Here is an 8,372-nt window from a genome sequence, read left to right on the forward strand (position 1 = left end):
ATATTGTTTTTCACAACATTGGACATTACTTTCACCCCTAGATAGAACCACAACTGGGCCTCATTTCTGTTTCACTTCATTCAGCCTCTTCATTCATTCTGTAGCTATTTCTCTGCTTTTCCCCAGTAGTATATTGGACTCCTACTAACCTGGAGGAGCTCACCTTTCAGGTCATATCTTTTTGCCTTTTCATACTATTCGGGGGCCTCTCGAGGCAAGAACACTGACATGGTGTGCCATTCCCTGCTCCAGTGGACCGTGTTTTGCCAGGCCCTGACTAGCAGGGACATGCACTTCACGTAGCTGGGTGATGGGCCTGGTGCCCTGGTTGTCCCACTGCTGGTCCTCATTGAGTGTGTCCACCTTTACTGGCCGTCTGGTGTCAGTCAACTTGCAGCCCGAGGTTGAGGCAAGTCCCCACTGGAGTGACTGGGAAGGAGGTCTGGGGGAGGCTGAAGCTGATGTTGAAGGATGCCCCAAAGCAGAGGGCACTCCAGCCTCACTGCTGCCACCAGCCTGCTGCTGATCTGCAGCAGATCCGCCCAGGAGTCTGTTCTCCCCAGAGCCAGCAGGCCATCCAGGAGCAGAAGGCCCCCCTCAGCCTCCCAGCTGCTGCTGACTCCTCTGTGGCCAATCCACCATCACCACCAAGCTCTGGTCCCAATGTTCCCTCTCCTCTGGCTATGTGCTGCGTGAGCTGTTTGTAAATTTTGGAGACTAATTCTTTGTCAGTCACATTGTTTGCAAGTATCTTCTCCCCTTCTGTTGTCTTTTCATCTTGTTTATAGTATCTTTTGCAGTGCAAAAGCTTTTGAGTTGAAAGGATTATATACCATAATCAAGTGGGATTTATCTCAGGGATACAAAGATTTTTCAATATCAGCTAATCAATTAGTGTGATATGCCACATCAGCAAATTAAAGAACAAAAACCATATGATCATTACATAAACTCATTAAAAGCTTTTGACAAAATTTAATACCCATTTTTGATAAAAAAAAATTCTCCAGAAAGTGGGCATAGAAGATATACCTCAACATAATACAATCTACAATATGACAAACCTACAGCTAACATCATACTCACCAGTGAAAAACTGAAAGCATTTCCTCTAAGATCAGGAATAAGACAAGGATGTCTGCTGTCAATACTTTTATTCAACAGAGTTTACAAAGTCCCAGCAATGGCAATTAGAGAAGAAAAAGTAAGAAAAAAAGGAATCCAAATAGGAAAAGTAAAACAGTCACTGTTGGCAGATGACATGATACTATACATAGAAAATCCTATAGATGTTACCAGAAAACTACTAGAGCTCATCAATTAATTTGGTAAAGTTGCAGGAAGCAAAATTAATGTGCAAAAATCTGTCACATTTTTATACACTATAAACAAAAGATCAGAAAGAGAAATTCAAGAAACAATCCCATTGACCACAGCATCAAAAAGAATAAAAATCCTAGGAATAAAACCTACCTAGGAAACAAAAGACTTGTACTCTGGAAACTATAAGACACTAATGAAAGAAATCAAAGACAACACAAACAAATGGAAATAGGGACCATGTTCTTGGATTGGATGGATCAATATTGTGAAAAATGACTATAGTACCCAAGGCAATCTGCAGGTTCGATGAAAATCCCTATCATATTACCTATGACATTTTTCACAGAACTAGAACAAAAAAATTCTTAAAATTTCTGTGGAGACACAAAAGACCCTAAATAGCCAAGGCAACCTTGAAAATAAAAAACAGAGCTGGAGGAAGAGGAATAAGGTTCCCTGACTTCAGACCATACTACAAAACTTGTCATCAAAACAGTATGTTACTGGCAGAAAACCAGAGATGCTGATCAATGGGACTGGATAGAAGGCACAGATTTGAAGCCATGCACCTATGGTTAAATTAATCTATGACGAAGAAGGCAAGGCTATATACAATGGAGGAAAGACATTCTCTTCAACAAGCGGTGCCAGGACAACTGAACAACTACATGTAAAAAAAATGAAATTAGAAAACTCTTTAACACCACACACAAAAATAAACACAAAATGGATTAAAGATCAGATACTATAAATCTTTCAGAGAAAGACATGGGCAGAACACTCTCTGACAATAGCAGCAATATCTTTTTCAATCCATCTCCCATAGTGATGAAAATAAAAACATAAACAAAGAATAAAACCTACAAAATTAATTAAGCCTAATTAAAACCTATAACATTTAATTAAACCTACAAAAAACCTACACTAACATCAAACTTAATGGTAAGAAATGCAAAGTTTTCCCACTAAGACAAAGAAAGGGACAAGGATAGCCCACTTATGACTCCTTTTCAACATTACACTGGAAGTTCTGGCTCACTAATAAGACAAGAAAAAGTAAATAGTTATACAAATAGAAGAAGAAGAAATAAAACAGCTTTTGTTTCCAGATAGCATGATTATCTATGTAGAAAACCCAAAAGAATCAATAAAAAAGCCCTTCCTGAAATTAATAAGCAACAATAGTCAGATTGCAAAATATATGGTTAATATGCAAAAGTCAATAGATTTCCTATATATGAGCAATGAACAAGTGGATTTGAAATTCAAAACTCCAAGTGTCTCCAACTTCCAGGATCTAATGCCTGATGATCTGAGGTAGAGCTGATATAATAATAATAGAAATAAATTGCAAAATAAATGCAATGTGCTTGAATTATCCTGAAACCATGCCCCCACCCCAGTCCAAGGAAAAATTATCTTCCACAAAACTGGTCCCTGGTGCCAAAAAGGTTGGGAACTACTACAAAACAATACTATTCATATTAGCACCCCTCAAAATTTTAAACACATATTATAAATCTAGAAAAGCACATGTACAAGTTCTACCCACATGAGATAAATAATACTCTAATGAAAGAAAACAAAGAGAAAATAAATGAAGGAATATTCCATGTTTATGGACATGAATACTCTTATTCTCAAAGTGTCAGTTCTGCCCAAATATACCTACAGATTCAACACAGTGCAAAACCAAGCCCCAGCAAGTTATTTTGTGAACGTCAAGAAACTAATTCTAAAGTTTATATGGAGAGACAAAAGACCTAAAGTAGCCAAAACTATATCAACGGAGAAGAACAGTCAGATAACTGATACTAATCAATTCCAAGAATTACCACAAAGCTATAGCAATTTAGCTAGGGTGATATTGATGAAAGAATAGACAGAGTAAATGTAACACTCTGAAGACCCAGAAAGAGATCCACATAAATATAGCAAACTGATCTTTGTCAAAGTAGCAAAGACAATACAGTGGAGAAAATATAGTCTCTTCAAAATACGGTTGCGGAAAAATTGGACATTCATATTTTAAAAATGAATATAAATACAGACCTTACACCCTTTACAAAAATTAATCCGAAATAGATTATCAACCTATATATGAAATGTAAAACTAGAAACCTCCTGGAAGATAACATAGTATAAGATTTAAATGATTTGGGGTATGGTGATGACCTTTTAGATACAACCCCAAAGGCACAATCTATGAAAAAAACAACTGATTAACTGAACTTTATTAAATTTAAAACTCATGTTCGGTGAAAAGGAATGTGAAGAGAATAAGAACACAAATCACAAGCTGGGAGAAAATAATTGCAAAAGTACGTCTGATAAAGTACTCTTATCAAATTATGCAAAGAGCTCTTAAAACTCAACAAGAAAGCAAGTAACTCAATTAAAAGTTCAAAAGATCTTAATAGAGATCTCATCAAAGAATATAAGCAGATGAAAAATAAGTATATTAGAGGACATGTCATATGATTATATGTTCCATACCATATGTCCTCAGGGAATACAAATTCAAACAACAGTGAGATACCATTACAAATCTATTAGGATGGCCAAAATCTGAAACACTGGCAATAGCAGATGCAGGTGAGAATATGGACCAAAAGGAACCCTCATTCATTGTTAGTGAGAATGCAAAATGGTATAGTCACTGTGGGATATGGTTTGACAGTTTCTTAGAAAACTAAATATACTCTTACCAAATAGAACAGCAAACATGCTCCCTCGTATTTCACCCAGAAGAGCTTAAAGCTTATACCTACACAAAAACCTTTCACATGGATATTTATAATATCATTATTCATAACTGATAAAACTTGAAAGCAATAAAGGCATCTTCAGTAAGTGAATGTATAAATAAACTGGTTATCTACACGGTGAATATTGTGCTTGTAGTGTTGCTCCAGTCATGTCCGACTCTTTGCAGCCCCGTAGACTGTGACCCATAAGTCTCCTCTGTCCATGGGATTCCCCAGGCAAGAATACTGGAGTGGATTGCCCTGCACTCCTCCAAGGATCTTCCTCACCCAGGGATCGAACCCATATCTCTCACATCTTATGCATCGGCAGGTGAGTTCTTTACCTGGGCCACCTGGGAAGCCCACACAGTGAATATTATCCAGTGTTAAAAAGAAATGCTATCAAGCCATAAAAATACACAGAGGGATCTTAAATACATACTGTTAGGTGAAAGAAGCCAGTCTGACAAGGATGCACAGTGTATGACTCCCACTGTATGATTTTCCGAAAAATGCAAAACTATGGAAATAGTTTGGAGAAGGACATGGGGACCCACTCCAGCATTCCGCTTGGAGAATCCCATGGACCGAGGAGCCTGGCAGGCCATGGTCCATAGCATCGCAGAGAATCAGACACAACTGAAGAGACTAAGCACGCACGCATGCATGGAAATAGTTAAAAAAAAAAAAATCGTGATTGCCAGAGGGTAGTGGTGAGGAAAGGAATGAATAGGTGGAGCGCAGATGTTTTTAGGGCAGTAAAACTATTTTGTAGGTATAATGGATGTAAACCAAGAGTACATCTAATATAAATTAAGGAACTGTGGGTGATAAAAACCTAGTCAATGTAGGTTCATCAGTTTAATAAACGTGCCACTCTGTTGGAAAATGTTGATAATGAGAAAGGATGGATTTTGGGGGTGGGGTAGGGGTGAGATAGTGCAGGCAGGAGATAGATTGTAACACTCTTCTTTCTGCTCAGTTTTGCTGTGTTGACAAAAATTCAATTAACTGTCAAGTGAAGAAGAAAACAGGAAATTTTATTCAAGCCAAACTGAGGGTTGTAACCCAGGAAGCAGATTCTCAGAAAGCTCTGAGAACTGCCAGAAGTCTGTTAGTAATCAAAAGGCCAGTCGTATACATTTTCAAGACAAAGTTTTGCACACGAAAATGAACGCTGACATTTTACACAAGCCTCACTAAGGATGCATAGTTCAGGAAAACACGTACCAAGTGAGCAACAAATCCTCTGCATGTGCTGGACACTCTACAGTGCTGGAAAAGATCACTATTCTTTTAAGCAGTTACCTTCCCAGCATTGGTAGAAAGGGGGGAAAAAAAATGATCTTTATAGTTGAGCAGGCACTCTCATCTTTGAGGAGCTCTTGTTAACCTTAATGCAGATTAGGGAGGGAAGGAGGAGGTCCAAAAAACACAGAGAGACAATTCTAGTTTAGTTTTATCTTGTCCTGGCTTAAAAAATAAATTTTATTTCATCAGTTGTAAATCTAAAATAGTTCTATAATGTAAATCCATTTAAAAAGAAAAAATCAATTTTCCTGGTATTTATAAATTCCTGTTTTAAGACATACCCACACTTCTAGTTAATTCCTAGCTAATCAGATGAAATCTTCCTTTTTTGATAATGACATCTTTCTTATTTGTTCTTTCTTACATGACAGTGTACACTTTCCTTCTTGAATCCTTGAAGATCTTATCTTCAATATCAATATCAATAGTTGGCTTCAGCCGTACTTTTTGGTAAATAGCAAGAGAGGTTATGATAAATTTTTGGTCTCAATTCTTCCCTTCCTCCAGTACCTTAACTTTGAAATTCTCCCTGCAAAAGGTGAATATACTTCCTGCCCCTAGAATTTTGACTCAGCCATATAAATCTACTTTGGTCAGTGAATTAGCAGATTTGATGGAGGTCATGTGCTTGGCTGGTTGGGCCACCACCATTCTTTCTGCCATCATCATGAGAATAGGCTGAGAAACACATAAAACCACCTATCTGACATGACATGTGAAGTTAAGCTACTCCAGCTGATCTGAAAATTTATGAGCTAGAAAGAAGGTTCACGTTGTTTGCCACAGAAGTTCTGAGGGGTTTTTTGCAGCATGAATTGACTATTACACAGGCCAAGAGTTAACTCTCCACTATCAATTTCTTTCCTATCTGTATACATAAAACACAGAGTAGTCATTCAATTTATTCATTTATTCATTCATTTATATATTTAAAATTCTTTTTGAGTTTCTATCCTGTGCCAGGCACTGCATAAATCAAATATCGGCTAGAAATGCATATATGTATATATATCCATATGCATATACGTGTGCATAAATTCTATGGTATACACATGGATATACATGTGTTATTTTCTGATTACTGTTTATTAAAAATTACAAAGAGTACCTTAAAAACTACACAAATTTATGATCCTATAGTTATGGTGGTCAGAAGTCAAAAACTGGTCTCACTGGGCTAAAATCAAGGTATTGATTAGGCTATATATATATATATATTAGCAGGTTCTTGGAGAGAATCTGTTTTCTTGCCTTTTTCAGCTTCTAGAAATGTCTTACTTTCCTTGGCTCATGGTTTTCTTCCTCTGTCTTCAAAGTCAGCAGTGTTGGGCTGAGTCCTTCTCATAAAGCCATCTCTCTGGTTCTTCCACTCATAAGGACCTTTGTGATTACACTGGCCCACTCAGATGATTCAGGATAATCTTTTCATGTCAAGATCAGCTGATTGCAACAATAATCTGTCTACAGCTTAATCCTCTTTTGCCATGTAACCTACTATATTAACAGGTTCCAGGGGTCAGTGTGTGGACATCCTTGTGGGGCCTTTATTTTGCCTACCACAATACATAAAGCAATAATAAATTTGCATATGTTGTCAGATTTCATCTATATATCTTCTTTGAATTCTATGAAAGTAAAAATTAAAGTTTTTAAACATTTTTTTAAAGTACATAAAGCTATATATTCCAATTCTTAGGGTCAGATGTATTTTGGAATTCAGAAATTTTAGTATTTAAAAGATAATTATAAAGATTGCATCACCAGTGATGTCTGCAGCACTATTCCATATTCAAGCACTTTAGCTTTTCTGCAGGAAATGTATGAATATTCACCCCAAGTGAGTTGACTAAAGACTATGAATAACCTCATGACAGTTGAGGCCAAGATTTGTTGCTAAATGAGTTCTGCTCAGGTCAGAATTTTGTTGCTACATAAAGTATAAAAAAACTTAATTTTGAACTTTAGGGATTATAAAAGTACAAATTGTATATATGCAGAAAATATAGTAGGAAACATGCAAAAATAGTATTTTCTGTGTATTCTCAATTTTCTAAAGATATTTATTCTTTCCTTAAAATAATTTATATTTTAATAAATTTAATAAAAGTACACTTAATAGAAAGATTTATAGCACCATGAATTTTCATACGGTAAACACATTGTGTATCCAGCATCAATATCAAGGAACAAAACATTACCAAAAGTCCAGAAGTTACCTTCTGCCCGCTTAGTCATTCCTCTAACACTACCACCCCAGGGGAACTACTCTCTGTTTTCACCATAGTAAGTTTTGCCTGCTTCTGAACTTTACAAAAATGGGCATAAAATATATACTCTTTTATGTCTGGCTCATTTTGCCTTAATGTTATTTGTGTAAAATTAATCTGTATTATTATATGTACTTATGAGGTTTTATTTTTTGTGGAGTTTTTTTGTTGTTGTTTTGATTCTCAGTGTCTTACCTGGCACTCTATTTTCTGAATATGCAGGGCTTATTTATCCATTTTAGTGTTAATGGACATTTGAGTCATTTCCATTTGAGGGTTATTAAAATAACGCTACTATGAAATGCTTGGTAAACATATGTGCACATTTCTGAATGTATACCCAGAAGTAGGATTTCTACACTAGAGGGTCTCCAATGCTCAGCTCTAGTGGATACCGTCAAGCAGTTTTCCAAAATTATTGTATACAAACAACACATTGTTTGTATAATTAGGAAAAAACTAAAACAAATCAGGAAAAAAAAACCTATAAAACAGGGGGGAAATTCTGTTTATTTCCTAGCAAAGGCACATGATTGTATCACCAGTGTTGTATGTTTCAGGTCTGGCTCTACAATAACTGAATTTGGGAAGGCCGCTGATCCTCTCAGGGATGAGTTATCTTTAAATTAGAAGGTTGGAGCAGATGAATGCATGGATCCCAACGAATCTGAGTCTATGAGAAAAAGTGAACAGAGGCTCTAAAGTTTGATGTGACACTGTTCCA

Source organism: Cervus elaphus, chromosome 3 (genome assembly GCF_910594005.1).
Source record: "Cervus elaphus chromosome 3, mCerEla1.1, whole genome shotgun sequence".
Lineage (NCBI taxonomy): Eukaryota > Metazoa > Chordata > Mammalia > Artiodactyla > Cervidae > Cervus > Cervus elaphus.